The sequence below is a fragment of the Meles meles genome, chromosome 7 (assembly GCF_922984935.1).
Source record: "Meles meles chromosome 7, mMelMel3.1 paternal haplotype, whole genome shotgun sequence".
In the NCBI taxonomy this organism is placed as follows: domain Eukaryota; kingdom Metazoa; phylum Chordata; class Mammalia; order Carnivora; family Mustelidae; genus Meles; species Meles meles.
Genome location: NC_060072.1, coordinates 90,679,817 through 90,700,753, shown reverse-complemented (window position 1 = coordinate 90,700,753; position 20,937 = coordinate 90,679,817). Strand labels below are relative to the sequence as shown.

General features: G+C 40.3%; 1 protein-coding gene across 9 annotated transcripts in view; it reads left to right on the top strand.

The window, feature by feature from the left end:
- ATF7 (activating transcription factor 7) overlaps nucleotides 1–20,937 on the top strand; it is an 87,319-nt gene that overhangs the window by 22,039 nt on the left and 44,343 nt on the right. The window contains exon 2 of one of the 9 annotated variants that reach the window (XM_046012805.1): nucleotides 18,290–18,384. The exons of the other annotated variants lie outside the window; for them this stretch is intronic. The gene's annotated coding sequence lies outside the window, so the exon portion shown is untranslated. The remainder of the gene's footprint in view (nucleotides 1–18,289; nucleotides 18,385–20,937) is intronic. 9 annotated transcript variants of the gene reach the window in all.

Genomic DNA, 20,937 nt, shown 5'->3' with positions numbered 1-20,937 from the left:
AGACAGATGATAGGGTGTTTTGAGCCCTCTCATCTCTATTCTCCTGTCGAGACCCTGTTTCTCTTGAGGCCTCATCACTCTCCTGAAGAGGAACTTAGGGAGAGCAATATTCTTGCTAATACCTCTCTATGGAATGTGGTAGCAGGAATAGTTAATAGAGCTGCCTCCAGAGAACGGGTTAGTGTTGTTTAGGCAACAGTACCCCAGATACCCTGAGCCAAAGGGTTGAGTTGAATTTGAGTGGTTTGGGTTTTTGAAATTTTTATAAGATAGCATCTAATTAATACTGTTGTGACGAGTATAGTTAGTAGAAGTATAGTTTGGTGCTGAACTTGGGTAGTCTTGCAAGTTTTTGATGCTTTGGGGGACTCTCTTAATTAAAGGTGGATTGTGAAATTGTTCTGTTGTTTGTAGAAGCAGGAAAAACTACAGTTGACCGTTGAACAATGGAGGGATTAGGAGCACCCTGGGGGAGTTAAAAATCCGCATATAACTTTTGACTACTAATATAGCCTAATGTTGACTTGAAGCCTTACCAATAATATAAACAGTTGATGAACCCGTATTTTGTATGTTCTATGCATGTTGAGAAAATTGTAAGGAAGAGAAGTTTATGGTACTGTATTACATTTATTTTTTAAAAATTCCACATTTAAGTGGACCTGTGCAAGTAAAACCCATGTCATTCAAGGGTCACCTGTACTATGCTTCTGAGAGTAATCTTGAATTTGTAAATGCAGTTAGATAACTTACCTTTTGGATGTTTTTTGCCCAGTTTTTATTACTAGGAGCCCACAAATTCCATATTCCTGTACCTCCCTTTTGGGAACATGACACTGTTTTGCAGTACAAATTATGCAGATTTAAATAGTCCTTCTGGTTATTGTAACTAAGCCCTTGGGCAGAAGCTGATCATATAAGCTTATTACTTAGAATGTCTGTTTCTTTAAGAGCAGGAACACATTTCCTCTGAGGAGATACTTCTAATGGACAAGATCATCCCATTATTAGCCATTGAGGAAAATTTCTGTCATAATCACCTCTATATCCACTCTGTCCTTTTAAGGAAAAATCCTTTGATTGTTTCTCTGTCCATTGTGACCTGAGAGGCTGTTACTCTTTTTCCCCCCTAAGGTTATCTGCCACCAGATCTTTTCTTCTCCCAGAGGACATTTAGGTACGGGTTGAGGTTCTGTTCTATCTGAGACATGAAACACATAACTAGCTCATAGACCTCCAGGGCCTGCTTTCCCTTTCTAAGGCCAAGAATAGCAGTAGAGCCCTAGTTGTGGTGGGATTGAGGGCAGCTTCTTGTACCTCCTTATCTTGTCATATAATAGGAATAATGTTTATGGTGCTGTAGTCCTGGCTTCACTTGGCATTTAACCAACCTCCAATGCTGTTTATTGCTTCGTATCCTCTGCCTCCATGAACATTATCCCTTAAATCTCTATTGCTTTGTAATATATGAGGCAACAAATAGCTTCTATGATTGGTTAAATGCTGGCATGCTACAAAGGTATATGTTTTATTGCCTATGTAACACAAATCTCTATAGATTTTTTTCTGTTATCCCAGCCCTCCCTTTAAGTGGGCCATACTGGTATTATGGGACTCTGGATTTTTAATTCTATCCCTTTGTTTCCCTATTACCTGGCATTAGCACAAAGAAAAGAAGGCAGAATGAGTTAGTGCTGATTACTAATTCTTTGTGTCAGGGGAGCATCTTGAATTGGAGAATAATAAGGAAGAAATGGCTTTGATAGGTAAATGCCATTTATGGTGGTAGATACCATCTTTACATGCTTCTGCAGGTGAGGGCAATTTCAGGCAAACAAATAAGCCTTTCTTCCTCACCCCCCTGCCAAGAGTTTAAAAAAATTCAAATTTTTATTTAATAATTCATATTTCATTCAATAATTCATCCAGTTCCCATCTGGTAAGAGTGCCTGCATGCTGTCAGGCAGCTGAAAATACACTGCATTATACACAATTAGGCCAAATGCTAACCTTGTTTTTTGTAATATGTTGATTTTGCAATAACTTTCAGTCCACTCTAAGTATGCTACAGTTTTATGAACCATTGTGATGGAAGTAGACCACCGTTACGCATCGTGTGGACAAAATTGGGACTAGGATTTTAAAAAATGTAAATATATTAAGAGCAAGGAATTAAACCTGTTTTTAATGTCCGATCTGACACTCTTGACACTCGCCTTTAGAAACATGTGGTTGGGGGGCGCCTGGGTGGCTCAGTGGTTTAAGCCTCTGCCTTTGGCTCAGGTCATGATCTCAGGGTCCTAGGATTGAGCCCCACATCGGGCTCTCTGCTCAGCGGGGAGCCTGCTTCCTCCCTCTCTCTCTGCCTGCCTCTCTGCCTGCTTGTGATCTCTGTCTGTCAAATAAATAAATAAAATATTAAAAAAAAAAAAAGAAACATGTGGTTGATGATTTTAGCTTTTTTTTTTTTTTAAAGATTTTATTTATTTATTTGACAGAGAGATCACAAGTAGATAGAGAGGCAGGCAGAGAGAGAGAGAGAGAGGGAAGCAGGCTCCCTGCTGAGCAGAGAGCCCGACGCGGGACTCGATCCCAGGACCCCGAGATCATGACCCGAGCCGAAGGCAGCGGCTTAACCCGCTGAGCCACCCAGGTGCCCCTGATTTTAGCTTTTTATGTTACCATTTTTTTTTTAAGATTTTATTGATTTATTAGTCAGAGAGAGAGAGAGAGAGCACAGGCCGACAGAGTGGCAGGCAGAGGCAGAGAGCAAAGCAGGCTCCCTGCTGAGCAAGGAGCCCGATGTGGGACTCGATCCCAGGACGCTAGGATCATGACCTGAGCCGAAGGCAGCCGCTTAACCAACTGAGCCACCCAGGCGTCCCTGTTACCATTATTTTTATGTTACTAAGAACATAGTGGATTAAAAGCATCCCTGCTCTGATCTGCCATGGGGGGAGGCTGTATGAACCTAATTAGAGCGATACCCAAGAAATGAAGATGAAATTTTTCAGTTATTCACTCTTGTTTTCCTTGGGTATGACTTAATATTTGGAATGGGAGCCCAGAAGCAGTTCTCAGAGCATTCCTGGTAGGGGAAAAAAAAAAAATCCTGTTTCTTCGTATCTCAGTTCTTCCTAACTCAGGAGAGAGGCTGTTTTCTAGTCCCTTCTTTTATAAACTGCCGAGTTAATAATGTGCTTTCTGGATCTGAGAGCCTGTCCTTCATTAGTCCCTCTTTTGCCACCCCTGCAAAACCACGTACAGCTAGGTTGTTAACTTACAAGGTATTGTCATCATTATATAGAATTCATCATTCTCTTATCAAATACTCTTCCAGCTAATGCGGCAGATTGAAGAACAGCCAGTGTGTTCCCTCTTTCTGGTTAGCGTGTTTCTTTAATGCAGATTGACTTGCTCAGCAGTCGCATTTTGTCTGAAGCCCTTGTTAGGGCCTACTCTGTATGTGGATTCATAACACATCTGTGTGTACATCTACAGTGCTGTATAAATAATAATAAGTAATCACCAGATGGCCTATAACTGCTCCTCTGGACCCGCTGGGTCTCTTGAAGCTGTTAGTAAAGTCTTCTGGCGTTTTGCTGGGGAAAACTTGTCATAGATTTATTTCTAAAAAAATTCAAACTCACAACTGGGTGTTTAGGATTAGATATTACTGTCTGTGTTGTAAATATTTAACAGGCTTTGTACAATGACAACTAAAAGCGCCATTACTAACCACACACAGTGACTGTGGAGCTCTTCTTCCCTCCCGGCCATTTAAAAAGGAAACAAAATGCCGATAAATTGTGCATTATGAACAAGGTGCAAGAGATGCTCTCTCTGGAAGCTCTTTCATAAGAGAGGAAAGAAAACTTCAATGTTCTGCTCAAAGGATGTAACGGGACAAACTTAAGCTTTTTAACCAGATGCCAGTGACTTATATTAAAATACAATGTTCTTTTTAAATTGGATTTATAGTACAAAAGATGCCCCTTCATTTGGAGTTAGGGAAGAGCCAGGTTTTGATCTTAATTGAGTCTTTATAACCAAATGATAAACCCCTTTGAAAGGGTTACTGTTGCAAACGTTGGTAAGCGTTTAGCTATATTTCACTTAGCCAGATCTTTAGACTCTTGGTTATGTCTAACAATTTAAGATAGCTGTTGTTTGCCAGTGTTATTTATAAAGCAGAACATCTATATTTTTGTCCTCTTTTCATTTGTTTTTGTAAAAGGGGTTATATGTTTTGGTTTTTGGGGAAACAAAATCTTACTCTGATTTTCTGCTTATAATTTTCTGTGCTATATTTTACTATTACTACTGTGCTCCATTTCCTGTTGTAGGATACTTGCTCAGTACAGCAATGAATATTTTAAAAAATCAAAATAGGACTGATTATCTCTAAATATTAGTGTTTTAAAATCTTTGTATATCTTAAGATAAAAAAGGTTTCAAACAGAAATTGCATATCTGAACTCTCAAGCCTAGTTTTCTTTTGTCTGTTGAGGGTTGAATCTATTTAACCATAGAGGGACTGTCCTATAAATCATAGCAAATGGCTGTTACTTTTGACTTAGAATATGTAGAAAGCTTTTCTCTTTAAGAATCTCACCTTGAAGAAATGACATACAAATTGTGAGGGAGAAATGCTGTTATTAATAGTTTATTGTAGGTAGATTTTGCTTTTTAAATCCCTCAAAAACGATCAGGTTAAGGATAAGATTTCAAGAAGGAAAACATTGTGGAGAAAAGATGGAAGGTTTGGGGTTTATCTCTTTGTAGTAGTGCCTTTGTGTTTTTACTTGGAAGTTTCTTTGTGCACTGAAATATACCACCTAAGATTGTGCTTTGGTAAGAATCTGGACTATTTGCAATTGCTGTGTGAAAGAACGAAGAGAACGAGAATGAATTTTGAAATTAGCCCATTCCCAGTCTGGCACACCAGACTGTGGCTGCTGATTCTGCCTGCAGATTGAGGAGCCGAACCAACTTCTGCTCTAAAGACCAACATTGCCAGCCCTCATTCCAGCGTTTAAATCTCCTTGCTCACATCGATGATGTCGGATTTTGAGCAAACATAGTTCTGTCTTTAGATCCCAGGTGGAATTTGCAATTCCCTGGGTTGAGGGAAAGAGTTCTTCCTTTTTGCCTTTGAAAAACTTGGGTAACTCTGCAGGGAAAGTCAGCAGAATAAATCTGCAGCCTTGCCGAGTCCTTTGAGTCATTGTGGAAAGCTGAGCACTCTGTTTGGCAGTCAGTCGGCAGATTGGCTGTCAGAGTTGCAGCTCTGCTTATCAAAGACATAGTCTCTTGAAGAGCCATTTATGTTATTCCAGAGAGAATCATCCAGTGGCAAAAGGAACGCCTCCTTTCTCCTCCCACGGGTCAGATCTGCTTTTGATACTGGGCAATTATCCCTTGATTTTCCTAAAAAATGCCTCAATTTACCATAAAGATTGGCACCAGCACAGGTTGCAGACTTGGTTACAGTGACAAGCTCTGATTTCTTAGCCACAGGGAGAGGCGTCAGGGTGACACTTGTAAGTATGCCAGAGGCTTAATGGTGGTAATTTTTCTGCCAAGTATCTCAGTACCCCTTATAAGCTTGGTTTCTCTTCTCTTTCTCTGAGGGAGATAACATTTGCTTTAGTTTTTTTGCACACCAGTCACTATAAAAATGATGTGAGAGTTGTCTCTCTCTCCTTCCCTCACTTCCTCAAGACTCTTGCCTTGTCTTTAGTTATCCTCCTGTCCAGTTTGTGATTAAGCTCTGTAGTCTCTTTTTTTACTTTTTGCCTTCTTGTATACGTATCTTGGCTCTTATTAGTCCTTGTACCTGGTAGGGATTATTAACCAGTGTTATTAACCAGTGATTATTAACCAGTGATTTAAAAAAAATATAGACTGTTCTTTTTATCAGTTTTACACTTACAGAAAAATTGAGTGGAGGAATGGCTAGGTGTCAGTCGGTTAAGCATTTGCCTTCATCTCAGGTCATGGTCCTGGGATCGAGCCCCACGTAAGGCTCCCTGCTCAATGGGGAGTCGTCTTCTCCCTCACCCTCTACCCCTCTCCCCCACTTGTGCTCGCTCCTTCTCTTTCTCTCTTGTTCCTCTCTGTTAAGAAAATAAATAAAATCTTTAAAAAAAAATTGAGTGGAAAGTGCTGAGAGTTCCCATATATACTCCTTATTCTCCCCTGCTACTGTACCTTTTTTCTTTTTTAAGGCTTGTATTTATTTATTTATTTATTTGAGAGTGCACAAGGAAAAGCAAGCTTCCCTACTGAGCAGGGACCTGATATGGGGCTTGATCCCAGGATGCTGGGATCATGACCTGAGCTAAAGGCAAACCTTTAATAGACTGAGCCAGGCACCAGGCACCCCGTCCCTTCCCTTCCCCCTGCTATTTTATGTTAGTGTGGTATATTTTATGTTATATTTTATATAACATATAAATTATATATAATATAATATATTATATATTTTATGTTATGTTATGTGGTATATTTTATGTTAGTGTGGTATATTTGTTATAACTGATGAGCCAATATCGATACATTAATACTAACTGAAGTCCGCAAGTTCCTTAGGGTTTAATGTTTGTGTTGTACATCCTGTGGGTCTTCACAAATGTGTAATAACATGCACCCACTGTTATTTATCATATAGAGTAGTTTTACTGCTCTAAAAAATCTCCTGTGTTCCACTTATTCACTCCTCCCCGCAATTATTCCCAACCCTTGGTAACCACTGATTTTTTTTTCTAATATATATTTAATTTTTGTAAAGATGTATTTATTTATTTGAGAGAGAGAGAGAGCACATGCAAGTGAGCTTGTGTGAGTGGGGAGAGGGGCAAAGGAAGAGAGAGAATCCCAAGCAGACTCCCTGCTGAGTGCTAAGCCCTATGCGAGGCTCCATCTCACAGCCCTGAGATCATGACCTGAGCCAAAATCAAGAGGCAGATGTTTAACCTACTGAACCACCTAGGCACCCCACCACTGAAATTTTTACTGTCTCCATAGTTTAGTCTTTTCCAGAATGTCATATAGTTAGAATCTTGCATCCTCTAATTCTTTAAAGTTGTGAGCAGATAACCATGTGATTAGGTATAGCTGGAGAAAGGGGAAAAGAAAATTTAACATTTAAGGTCACAGCTCGAAGGTCTCTCTAAAAGTCTTCAGAATCTATCCAGGGAGATTAAGGTGGCAGCTTTTCTGGTCCTCTGATGTTAAAAGATTTGACTTGCCTAGTGAGAGTTCTACTGATTCTGGGTGCTGGGAGCAAGGGTAGGATGGAACATTGAATGGGCTATATATGGGGAGTGAAGATTAGGGCTGAGCAAAGCAAGAAGTAGTAGAGCCCATGATCCCTTTTCCTTTGATGATGTTGAGTACAATAAAATGTCCTTTCCATTCCTCTCAAGGGCAGCCTGATATGTGACTAAAAAAAGTCAGTGCAACTTAAAGGTAAATAAGAAAGATTCCCTGTCTTAAAGTAATCCTCTGTACTTCTACATTAGTGAAAGATTCACGTAAACTAATAAGTTACTAGAAAAGTATGGGACCTGTCATTCACGCTTTAGTATAAATCAGTTTAACCACGGATGTAGTATTGGCTACATGAAGGAATAGAAGTTTGTATTTGGGTTTCGGAATAGTAGATGAGGACTGGCTTAGGTAGACTGGTTCCTGAGCAAAGGAGATGTGGCAATTCATGAGGATGTCAAAGATAAACAGATTTACTTCTTAGTTTTGTTTTGGGCTATTTCAGTTTCCTTCTATTAGAAGCTAGTTGAGAATTCTAAGTCTTAAGAAGGGTCCTAATAAACACTAGAAACAACTTAATTCTTTTTTTTAAGATTTTATTTTATTTTATTTGACAGAGAGAGATCACAAGTAGGCAGAGAGGCAGGCAGAGAGAGAGAGGGGGAAGCAGGCTCCCTGCTGAACAGAGAGCCCGATGCGGGGCTCGATCCCAGGACCCTGAGATCATGACCTGAGCCAAAGGCAGAGGTTTAACCCACTGAGCCACCCAGATGCCCCACAACTTAATTCTTTTTGAGATAGAAAGAGATATTTCCTCTTTGCCCTGCCCTGGAAAATTTATATTGATAAAATACGAGGGAAGGAGACTGAACTGATTTCTCCAGTTCTAAAATTCAAGCTTCCTATCTACTTAGAATAATAGCCTCTAGTATTGGGCAAGATCTCTTTTCATAGAGATAGCGACTTTCCACCTTCTAAACTTGGCTCCAGTCTTGGCCTCAATGGTAATTTAGTTTCCCTACCTTGTTGAGCTGAATTGACTCCATGGTAAAATGAACATTAGCCTACAGCAGGCTCTATAACATGATGTCAGGATTACTGTCGATTAGTGCAGACCAGCAGCTCAGGTATACAGACCTACACCTACAACTTAGAGGAAACGCTATGTTTATATAAAATGTGGAAAAGTATATTCCACCCAAGGGATTAGGTGGGGGGAATGGGAGAGAACAAAATACAAAGAAAAGTGTTTAACTCTATTAATGTAATAATAACAACAGTAGTAATGCAACAGCTAACTGAGCTCTTATGTACTGTATAAAAGTTCTTTATAGATACTACTTTATTTAATCCTAGAAATCCCCTGAGGGAGGATGTAATATTATCCCTGTTGTACAGATGAGAAAGCGAAGGTTCAGAGAGACTGAGTAACGTGTACAAGGCCACACGATATTTTGTGATGGAGCTGTTACACAGACCCAGACTAGCCCTTTTAACTACTAGGCTAAATTGGTTTCTTTTTTTTTTTTAAATATTTTATTTATTTGATAGAGAGAAATCACAACTAGGCAGAGAGGCAGGCAGAGAGAGAGAGGAAGGGAAGCAGGCTCCCGGCTGAGCAGAGAGCCCGATGCGGGGCTCGATCCCAGGACCCTGAGATCATGACCTGAGCCTAAGGCAGAGGCTTTAACCCACTGAGCCACCCAGGCACCCCTAAATTGGTTTCTTATTGTTCTCCCTATACATGTAAATATGCTCATCTAGCATGGGGGTGGGGTGGGGAGAGAGGATAAGTTGTTTTTTGGTCAATGGTCCCAGTGCAGTCAGTTACTACAGTTTATTACTATAACTGAGCTTGACTTGTACAAAAAGATAAGAATTCTTACTCATCTGAAGGGACCTCTCTGCAACTGCCTTAGCCTTAATCTGTATTGGTAATGGTTTTTTATCTGCCTGGGAGTGCTGCTGAGATGTGGCTAACTCTTTCTGAGGTAAACACTCATGTTTGTAGCGTGGCCATGATTTTAAGATGGAAAGAAAGTAAATTCTTGACCAGTCAGAAAGGTAGACAGAACTAGGAAATTGGGACCTAAAAATCTTGGTTTCAGCATCCTCCACTCATAGGCCCAAAGAAGCACTGTGGTGGCATCTTTGTGAATTTTAGACTGGGTTACTTCTTGATCGATGTTCCCTTCTTCTCATTCTTAGTTTTATGCCTGTAAACTCCCAGATACAAATGGTATCTTTCTTTGTGTAGTGTCACGTAGTAGTGGGGCTTTGGTTATAGTGGCTGCCGTACTGATTGGTAGCAAGAGGAAATATGACTAAGGTGGGATTAGGGTATGGCTAGAAGTTGGTTAATGGTGTCCTCAGATGTGTATCCTGCCTGGTGATTGCTAGCTTGTTTATCCTCTGAAGTTTTGGGCGTACAACTGCATGGAGAGTCTTACCTGTTGAATAATAAAATTCTTCTCTACTCGGATCTTGCATCCTCTTCTTTGATTTCATAGCCCTTCCATATGTCTGGTCTTCTTTTTCCCTTGTGTGTTAATGCTGTGGACCTCATTTATCATTAAAATTGACAATCTGTGGCTAAATAGATACATGGAAATATTTACATGAAATAATTTGTGTTAAAAATATGTGGAAGTACACAAAGGATTGAAAGAGATGGGAGAATCTCTTGGTTGATGTTTATAGTACAAGTATTCTTTGTATATTTTGTCTGACTGTCTTTATGTTTTATGGAAAGACTGCTTAAAATATATATTTCTCTTCTTGATTCTGATTCTGATTCAGAATTTAGCATTCAATATCAAGAAATATCTGACTGCAGTCTTGTCTTTTCTACCTCTGACCAAGTCAAATTCTTGGCTTTGGAGCTGAGAATGCCTTATTGGGCAAGGTCACAGACTACCAAAACGATCACTCTAGGGGTCAGAGATCTCATTTGTTTATTTTGCTGGGTGCCTCTGACACCCATTTAGTTGCCTGTGTATGCATGCATGTATGTGTGTGTGGGAGTTTGTGTGTGTGTGTCTGTCTTGGGGTGTATGTGTCCTGCCAGGAGTTCTTGTAAAACGAATTGCAGAGAAAAGGTGATTCAAAGCAGCGATCTATGAAACAGAGACTACAAGCTTGATTGGTAAGAGGTTATCAGATAGATAGTAGCAGCTTAATAGGGTGGATGATTTTTTTTTTAAGGCCTGCATTTTTTTTTAATTAAAAAAATTTTTTAAAAGATTTTATTTATTTATTTGACAGAGAGAAAGCACAAGCAGGGTGGAGTGGCAGGCAGAGAGAGGGAGAAGCCTGCCCCCATGGTGAGTCCCAAGGAGCCCACCATGGGGCTCGATCCCAGGACCCTGGGATCAGACCTGAGCCAAAGGCAAGCACTTAACCGACTGAGGCACCCAAGCGCCCCAAAGGCCTGCATTTTAATGCTAAGTCTCAGTTACCTCCTTTTTGTGTGCCTGTTCTCAAAATCACTGACGGGGTGGGGGTGGGGGTGATAACAACCAAAAACCAAACAATAAATCCTTTTATTGGCATGAGTTATTTTAGTCAAGTGAAGAGTTTTCATTAGAGTTGTAAAGATCTCAGGTGTGGGGTGTAGGTGGACTTTCCTCTAGAAAACCAGAGTGAGGGGCACCTGAGTGACGCAGTCAGTTTAGCATCTGACTCTTGATTTCAGCTCAAGTCATGATCTCAGCGTTCTGACATCAAGCCCCACACGGGGCTCAGTGCAACACTGCTTGGGATTCTCTCCTCCCTCTGCCCCTCTCCCCGCTCATGCTCTCTCTTTCTGTAAAATCAATCAATCAATCAATCAGTCAATCTTCGGAATACTAGAGTGAGCAGATAGTATTACACTTGTCACTTTAGCGAGCATCATTTTTTTATACAGTGACAATCTGTGTACATTAATTTGTTATACTGTATTATGTTCATAACGTCAGACATTTGTCATTTTACTTCAGTTTCAGGTATTTCTTAGGACTGAAGAAGAGACTCTAGTCTACTTAGGCTGTATTGGGAGGGGACAGTAAAAGTAGTTACTCTAACATTTTAAGGGGTCTGGGTGTCTGAATTTGTTTTATAAGGCACCATATTAGATTCAACAATTTAGCTATTTCCTCTTCAGCCCTTCCTTTTTTTTTCTTTTAGTTTTTACCTTAAAAACTAAAGGAAACTTTAGTTTCCTAACTAAAACTAAAACTAAACTTTCCTTTTAGTTTTTCCTTTAGTTTTACATAGCTAAGGCAATGCAGAAGTGGAAAGGGGAGACTTGTTTCAGCATTCTTTCACTTTATATGCATTTGAAACTACAGCCAGGCAGCCTCCTTATGGAGGCTTGTACTTTCAGTTAGGCGCATGTGACTGCTCAGAGGAGAGAGAGTAGTGTGCACATATGTAGCAGCTCTTGGCAGAGCAGTGGTTAAAGGTTTGAACATATTGTACCTTGTTGGCTCTTTGCTTAGTCCTAAGGGAGGCATTTTGCTCCTCCATAGACAGTAATCCGCTTGTCAGAGTCGAATGACTTTTTGTTTTTTCTTTATCTAGTAAAATGCAGTGGGCTCAGCTTTCCAGGAAGCAATTTCTTCCTCCACCGCATGAACAGAAGGTCGTGGATGCTGTCTCTAAAACAAAGGGGAAGTAGTGATAGAAAAATCAGCGACTCGGGGGGCGCCTGGGTGGCTCAGTGTGTTAAAGCCTCTGCCTTCAGCTCAGGTCATGATCCCAGAGTCCTCGGATCGAGCCCCGCATCAGGCTCTCTGCTCCGCGGGGAGCCTGCTTCCTCCTCTCTCTCTCTCTGCTTGCCTCTCTGCCTACTTGTGATCTCTGTCTGTCAAATAAATGAGTAAAATCTTGAAGAAAAAAAAAAAAAAAAAGAAAAATCAGCGACTCGGGTGTAATTGCATTGGAGCTCTGTCAAAGAGACAACAATTCTTGCTTGGAAGCTGGATTTTCTGCTATGCTGTGCTTTTCTGTCTTAGAATAATAAGCAATGAGTACTCCAGGCTTAATTTTTCAGGCTCTTTTCTGAGCACTCTGTGAGAATAAGCATGCATCAAGCTATTTATTTTTACTTAGTCATTTTCAACTTTTTTAAGGCTTTTTTTTTTTTTTTAAAGATTTCACTCATTTATTTGACAGACAGAGATCACAAGTAGGCAGAGAGGCAGGCAGAGAGAGAGAGAGGAGGAAGCAGGCTCCCGGCTGAGCAGAGAGCCCGATGCGGGGCTCGATCCCAGGACCCTGAGATCATGACCTGAGCCGAAGGCAGAGGCTTTAACCCACTGAGCCACCCAGGCGCCCTAAGGCTTTATTTTTTGAGAGCCATTATAGTTTGACAGCAAAATGGAGAGGAAGGTACAGAGGTTGCCCTGTCCCCACAGGTCCATGCCCCAGGCATTATCAGCATCCCCCACTAGAGTGCTGCGGTTCCTGTAACTGATGAGCCTGCACCGATGCACCATCATCACCCAGAGTTTATAGTTTAGGGTTCACTCTTGGTGGTGTACCTTTGATGGGTTTGGAAAAATGTATAGTGACATGTATCCATCATTATATTATCATAGAATATTTTCACTGCCCTAAAAATCCTCTGTGCTATTCTTCTATCCCCTGGCAACCACTGATCTTTGTACTATCTTTACCATTTTGCCTTTTTCAGAGAGCCATTTGGTTGGAATCAAACAGTATGTAGCTGTTTCAGATTGGCATCTTTCACTTAATATGTGTTAGTAATATGCATTTAAGGTTCCTCCATGTTTTTTCTTGGCTTGATACCTCATTTATTTTTAGTGCTGAATAATATTCCATCAACTGGACATACCACAATTTATTTATCCATTCACCCACTGTAGGATATTCTGGTTGTTTCCAGGTTTTGCAAATTATGAGTAAAGCTGCTATAAAAATTCATGTGCAGGTTTTTATGTGGACATAAGTTTTCACTTGCTTTGGATAAATACCAAAGAGCATGATTTCTAGATGATATGGTAAGACTGTGTTTAGTTTTGTAAGAAACTGCCAGACTATCTTCCAAAGTGGCTGTACCATTTTGCATTCCTATTGGCAATGAATGAGAGTTCCTATTCTTTCACACCCCTGTCAGCGTTCGATGTTGTCAGTGATCTGGATGTTGGCCATTTGAATAAGTATGTAGCAGGATGTCACTGTTGTTTTAATTTGTGTTTTCCTAATGACGTGTGATATGGAGCATCTTTTCATATGTATATCTGTATCCATCTATATATCTTTTTTGGTGGGCTGTCTGTTAAGGTCTTTGGCCCATTTTTAAAAATTCCTTTATTTATTTGAGAGAGAGAGAGCAAGGGAGCAAGCTTGGGTGGAGGGAGGGGCAGAGGGAGAGGATCTCAAGCAGACTCCCTGCTGAGTGGGGAGCCCAACAAGGGGCTAGATTCCATGATGCATGAGATCATCACTTGAGGCAAAATCATGAGTTGGATGCTCAGCCAACTGAGCCACACAGGTGCCCCTTTGTCCCACTTTTTTTTAAGAGTTAATGTTTCTTGAACACTTCTTTTTTTTTTTTTTTTTTAAAGATTTTATTTATTTGACAGAGAGAGACACAGTGAGAAAGGGAACACAAGCACAGGGAGTAAAAGAGGGAGAAGCAGGCTTCCATCCAAGCAGGGAGCCCAAGGTGGGGCTCGAACCCAGGACCCTGGGATCATGACCTGAGCCGAAGCAGATGCTTAATGACTGAGCCACCCAGGTGCCCCTTTGGCCTATTTTTAATTGGGTTATTTGTTTTCTTTTTATTGAGTTTTTGGAGTTTTTTGGATATATATTTTGCTTTATCAGATGTGTCTTTCACAAATATTTTCTCCCAGTCTGTGGCTTGACTTCTCATTCCCTTGGTACTGACTTTCACAGAGCAGAAGTTTTTATTTTAACAAGTCTGACATATTAGTTATTTCTTTAATGAATTGTGTGCCTTTGGTATTCTATCTAAAAAGTTTATCACCAAACCCAAAATTATCTAAGTTTTCTTCTATGTTACCTTCAGGAGTTTTTTGTTTTGTTTTAAGTAAAGGTTCCATACCCAGCATGGAGCCCAACAAGGAGCTTGAACTCACAACCCTGAGATCAAGACCTAAGCTGATATCAGGAGTCTGATGCTTAATAGACTGAGCCATACAGGCATTGCTAACTTCTGGGAGTTTTATAGTTTGGCTTTTACATTTATGCCTATGATCCAATTTGAGTTAATTTTTGTGGAGAGTGTAAGGTCTGTGTCTAGATTCTTTTTCTTTTTCTTTTTTCTTTCTTTCTTTCTTTTTTTTTTTTTTGTCCTATGAATGTCCAGTTGTCTCAGCACTATTTGTTGAAAAGATTTTCTTCGCTCAATTGTATTGTCTTTGCTCCTTTGTTAAAGATCAGTTGACTATATTTATAGAGGATCTACTTCTGGGCTCTCCATCCTTTCCATTGATCTTTTTGTCTGTTCTTTCACCAGTACTACATTATCTTGATTATTGTAGCTTTAGAGTGTATCTTGAAGTTAGTGTCAGTCCATCACCGTTGTTCTCTTCTAATATTGTGTTGGGTATTCTGGATCTTTTGCCTCTCCATTTAAGCTTTATTTATTTTTTTAAAGATTTTATTTATTTATTTGACAGACAGATCACAAGTAGCCAGAGAGGCAGGCAGAGAGAGAGAGGAGGAAGTTCCCCACTGAGCAGAGAGCCCGATGCGGGGCTCGATCCCAGAACCCTGAGATCATGACCTGAGCCGAAGGTAGAGGCTTTAACCCACTGAACCACCCAGGCGCCCCTCCATTTAAGCTTTAGAATCAGTTTGTTTGTTGACATCCACAGAATAACTCACTGGGATTTTCACTGGGAGTGCATTGAATCCATAGATCAAGTTGGGAAGAACTGACATCTTGACAATATTGAGTATTCCTATCCATGAACATGGAATATCTTGCCATTTATTTAGATTTTCTGTGATTTCATTCATCAGAGTTTTGTAATTTTCCCTCAGAGGGATCTTATACATATTTTGTTAGATTTATACCTATTTCACTTTTGGGGATGCTAATGCAGATGACATTATGTTTTTAATTTCAAATTTTACTTGTTCATTGATGGTATATTAAAAAGAAAAAAAGTTGAGGGTGCCTGGGTGTCTCAGTCAGTTAAGCCACTGCCTTAGGCTTGGGGCATGATCTTGGGATTCTGGGATTGAGCCCCACGTCTGGCTCCCCACTCAGCAGGGAGTCTGCTGCTTCCTTTCCCTCTGCCCATCCCCCTGCTCGCTCTCTCTCAAAAAAAAAAAAAAAGTTGAGGGGCACCTGGGTGACTCAATCATTTGGGTGACTCACTCTTGATTTTGGCTCAGGTCACAGTCTCAGGGTCATGGGATTGAGCCCCATGTTGGGCTCCGTGCTCAGTGGGGAGTTTGCTTGGGATTCTTTCCTTCTCTTTCTCCCTCTCCTCCTCCCCCCACTCATGCTTGCTTTCTTTTTTCTCTCTCTTTTAAAATAAATAAATCTTGGGTGGTTCAGTCGACTGAGCGTCTGCCTTCAGCTCAGGTCATGATCCCAGGTTCTGGGATCCAGCCCCGGGATTGGGCTCCCTGCTCAGTAGGGAGACTGCTTCTCCCTCTGCCTGCTGCTCTCCCTGCCTGCCACTTTCCCTGCTTGTGCTCTCTCTCTCTCCATCAAATAAATAAATAAAAATCTTATTTAAAAGAAAGAATTTAGGGGCGCCTGGGTGGCTCAGTGGTTAAAGCCTCTGCTTTCGGCTCAGGTCATGATCTCAGGGTCCTGGGATCGAGCCCCACATCGGGCTCTCTGCTCCGCAGGGAGCCTGCTTCCTCCTCTCTCTCTGCCTGCCTCTCTGGCTACTTGTGATCTGTCTGTCAAATAAATAAATAAAATCTTAAAAAACAAAAAAACAAAAGAAAAAAAAAGAAAGAATTTAAAATAAATCTTTTAAAAAAGCAGTTGACTTTTGTATATTAACCTTGTATCCTGCAACTTTACTGTAATCACTTATTAATTATAGGAATTTTTGTTGATTCTTTTGGATTTTCTACATAGATGATTATGCCATCTGCCAACAAAGATAGTCTTATTTCTTCCTTCCCAATCTACATACCTTTTACTTCCTTTTCTTGTCTTAACTGCATTAGCTAGGACATCCAGTACAATGTTGAAAGGTAGTGAGAAGAAACATCCTTCCCTTGTACCTGATCTTAGTGAGAAAGCTTCAAGTTTCTCAATGTTAAGTATGATGTTAGCTGTACATTTTTTTTAGAGATGTTCTTTTATCAAGTTGAGCAAGTTCTTCTCTCTTCTTAGTTTGCTGAGGGTTTTTATCATTGTGTAGGATTTTACCAAATGTTTTTTCTGCATCCACTCATATGATCATGTGATTTTTCTTCTTTAGCTTGCTGATGTGATAGATTACATTAATTAATTTTTGAATGTTGAACCATCCTTGCATACTTGGGATAAATCTCACTTGGTTGTGATGTGTAATTCTTTTCATACATTGTTGGGTTTTATTTCTTATCTTGTTTAGGATTTTTTTATTGTTTAGGATTTTTAAAAAGTTTTATTTATTTATCAGGGCGCCTGGGTGGCTTAGTCGTTAAGCATCTGCCTTTGGCTCAGGTCATGATCCCAGGGTCCTGGGATCAAGCCCCACATCAGGTTCCCTGCTCGGCAAGAAGCCTGCTTCTCCCTCTCTCTCTGCTGTTCTCTGCTTGTGTTCCCTCTCTCGCTGTGTCTCTCTCTGTCAAATAAGTAAATAAAATCTTTAAAAAAAAAGAGATTTATTTATCTTAGAGCATGCATGTGCATGCATGAGTCAGGGTAGGGCTCTTAAGGAGAGGAGAGAGAATCCTTAAGCAGATTCCCCACTGAGTGTAGAGCCAGTATGGGCTTAATCCCAGGATCCTGAGATCATGACCTGCTAATGTTGGGGATTTTTGAATTCATGTTCATGAATACATTGGTATGTGGTTTCTTTTCTTTTTCTCTTTTTTTTAACAGATTTAATTTTTTAAAAAGTTCTTATTTATTTATTTATTTGAGACTGCTCAAGCAGGGGGAGGAACAGAGGGAAGGGGTCGAGCAGACTCTGTGCTGAACGCAGAGCCTGATGTGAGGCTCAGTCCCCAGACCCTGAGATCATGACCTGAGCCGAAATTAAGAGTCAGACACTTGACTAGCTGAGCCACCCAGGTGCCTCTGACCCTTTTATTATTATGTAATGCTCCTTTTTATTCCTGTTAATGTTCCTAGCCAGAAGTCTGAAATCAAGGTGTGAGCAGAGTCATAATCTCTATGGAGGCACTCATGAGAATCCTTTCCTTGCCTCTTCCAGCTTCTGGTGGCTGCTGGCATTTGCGGGGTTATGGCCACATCACTCCAGTCTCTGCTTTTGTCTTAACGTCACTTTCTCCTCTTTGTGTGTATCTCCCTTTGCCTTTCTCTTACTAGGAAGTCTGTGATGGCATTGAGGGCCAAGGTGCATCATCCAGGATAACCTCTTCATATCAAAATCCTCAGTTTAATCATCATATAAGTAACGTTGGATCTAGGAATTAGGACGTGGACATATCTTTGGGAGATGTTAGGGGTTGAATTGTGTCCCCTAAAATTCACATGTTGCAGTGCTAGCCCCAAATATCTTAGAATGTGACCTTATTTGGAAATAGGATTGTAGTAGATACAATTAGTTAATATGAGATCATATTAGAGTAGGTTGGACCCATGATCCAGTATAACTGGTGTCATTATAAATGGAGGAAATTGGACACAGATGTGCAGCCAAGGAGGACACCGTGTAAAGACTGGAGTTATGCTACCACAAACCAAGAACACCAGAGATGGCTAGCAAACCATCAGAAGCTAGGAGGTGAGCATGGAACAGATTTTCCCTCACATCTTCAGAAGGAACCAGCAGTGCTGACACCTTGATTTCAGACTTCTGACCTGTAGAAATGTGAGACAATAAATTTGTTGTTTTAGGGCAGCTCCAGCAAACTAAAATGGGAACCATTATCAGCCTACCAGAAGTGAAGATGAGGAGTACCAGAGTCTTCGTTTATCCCTGACATCCATCAGTATGCTTAATGGCCTTTTTATTTATCCTTTCTCTCCTCTTTTCCCTTAACAGATGGGGCTGTTGTAATGTGATATGAAGGTTAATAGGATCCCATTAGCACCTCCTGGTTTGTCTACATTCTGATATAATAGGATGGGAGGTTCTATATAATTGAAACAATTTGTTATCATTTTAGACCAGAATCAAAAATTGAATATGGATTTTCACAAATGTCTAGTGAGAGATCAGGTGCACACAAAGGATCTGTTGTAAGAATAAAAAAGTCAAGACATTTCCCTTTGTGTATTTTGCCAGGTATCGCTAACCTTGAGTAGGATTGGGGACAGGTTTCCAAAATTAGCCCATGAATAATTTTCTCAGTTCAGTCAGACTCCTGTTAGCTTTTGTGGGTTCAATTTAATAAAAAATATACTTGGATATCTGCAGTGTGCTACACACCATGCTAGATACTAGTGACAGAAAGATGTATCAGAGTATTCACTGTCTCAGAAGGGAGTCAGATACATAAATATGCAATTACATTATAGTATGATAAATGTAATAATATAGGTATTTGCAAGTTCAGAGGGCTCTCTGGTAGACATCAGAGAAGGTTTCCTGGAAGAGGTGATGTTTTAACCGGTTTAGAAAAAGATCAACAAAAATTTGCCAAAAATTTTTTTTTGCCAGACGGAGAAGATAGAGATGAACATTAGAAGAATATCCCAAACATAAGAGAACTGCAGACACAAAAGAATGAAACAGCATGGTGTGTTCAGAGAAACTGCAGGTAGCTTGATATTGATGGAGCACGGATTGTGATGAGGCTGGGAAGGTTAGCAGGGGCAGTTTCCCCAGCACCTGATGTTGCTGCTGTAGTGGATAACTATGATAGTCTCGAAACGTGTGGGTAAGTGTGACTGTTAGGCAACATAGGTTCCATTTTGCCCCTCCCTGCCTGCATTCTTTTTTTTTTTTTTTAAGATTTTATTTATTTATTTGACAGATCACAAGCAGGCAGAGAAGCAGGCAGAGGTGAGGGGGAAGCAGGCTCCCCCTGAACAGAGAGCTCGATGTGGGGCTCGATCCCAGGACCCTGAGATCATGACCTGAGCCGAAGGCAGAGGCTTAACCCACTGAGCCACCCAGGTGCCCCCTGCATTCTTTTAATGTAGACCTCTATTCATTGGCCAGCATTCCAAAAAAATACCTTGTATGGGTTAAAAAAAAAAAAAAAAAATCCAACATATAAGGAGTTTCCTATTTGCTTGGTTTTATTTCAAAGCTTTCCAAGTTATACACAAAGATAATCAGCTGAATGTATCAGTAAGTCAGGGTTAAGGCTTTCTTTCTGCATCAAATGAAGGAGGCAAGGCAGAATCAGTGCATTTCACAAGTTCCTGGCTTATTCAAGAGACTTGCCAAACCATTTGAATCTTTGTCTATTTCTTTACTAGCCTGTAACCTTTTCTGTAGTAATTAAAGCTCTGGACAGTTAAACTTTGATAGTTTGTTTGAAACAAAAACACTTTGCTGCATTTTGGAATTATTTTTGAATGAGTGAGTGTAATCTTGTAAGCTTGCCCCAGCCATTGAAACACTCAAAGTTTTGAAGACTGAGGTATCTACATCTCTTTCTCTTCTACCCTTGTCCTTTCCTCCTTTCCTCTCTTTCTCTCTCTCTTTTTCTCTGTCCCACTTTTTCTCTTTCAGGTTCAGTTTTTCTTTTGACTGAACTGTTACAGTACCAAGTTGTATTTAAGTCCTTAAAGGGGCAGAATTTTTAGCTATTGTAGTCTCTGTAGTGTAATTCATAGTACATTGCTCTGCTCAGCTCATTGTGAGCATTCAGAATCTCCTGTATTATTACCAAGAAATGTTTAGAGTATTCTTTTTGCATAATGAAATTTTTGTCAGCCCAAGAGAAAACCACAATGTAGTAAATTATCCCAACTTTGATGGTTAAGAGCCACACTGTTCACACTGTATGTTTGTCTTTCCCACCCATGTGTAAGATCTAGGCACAACAGCATTAACTGTGTGGCAGAATAGATGTGATGTCTTATTCAAAATAGAAGTGACGTCTTATTCAAGAGCTCTGTACCTTATAATATCCTGATAAGAATTTGGGAGAGAGATGAGATTGAAGAACACAAATGTGTGATGTCCAAAAGAACTTATAGGACTTGTGTGATAATCATTTTGACCCAGAAAGCTTTCCTTGCTTTGTTTTCCTTGTTCTTTGTTAAGAACTAAAGTTATTCCTTTGGGAAGTTTAATAGTACCCCAGCTAAGCAGATACATTTGAGATGTAAAATACTATAAGATCTACCATTAGGCAGGAGCTATGGAGAAAGCAATTAGCCATGTTAACTGACATAGTTCCAAGCCCTGCTGAATTGCTGCTGGGATTTCTCTGCTCCTAGGCACTGGTCCTTTAAAGTTTGTTGAGCATAAGGGGCACCTGGATGGCTCTGTTGGTTAAGGTTGATTTAGTGGTTAAGCATCCAACTCTAGATCTCAGCTCAGTTCTTGATCTCTGGGTTGTGAATTCAACCCCCACATTGGAAAA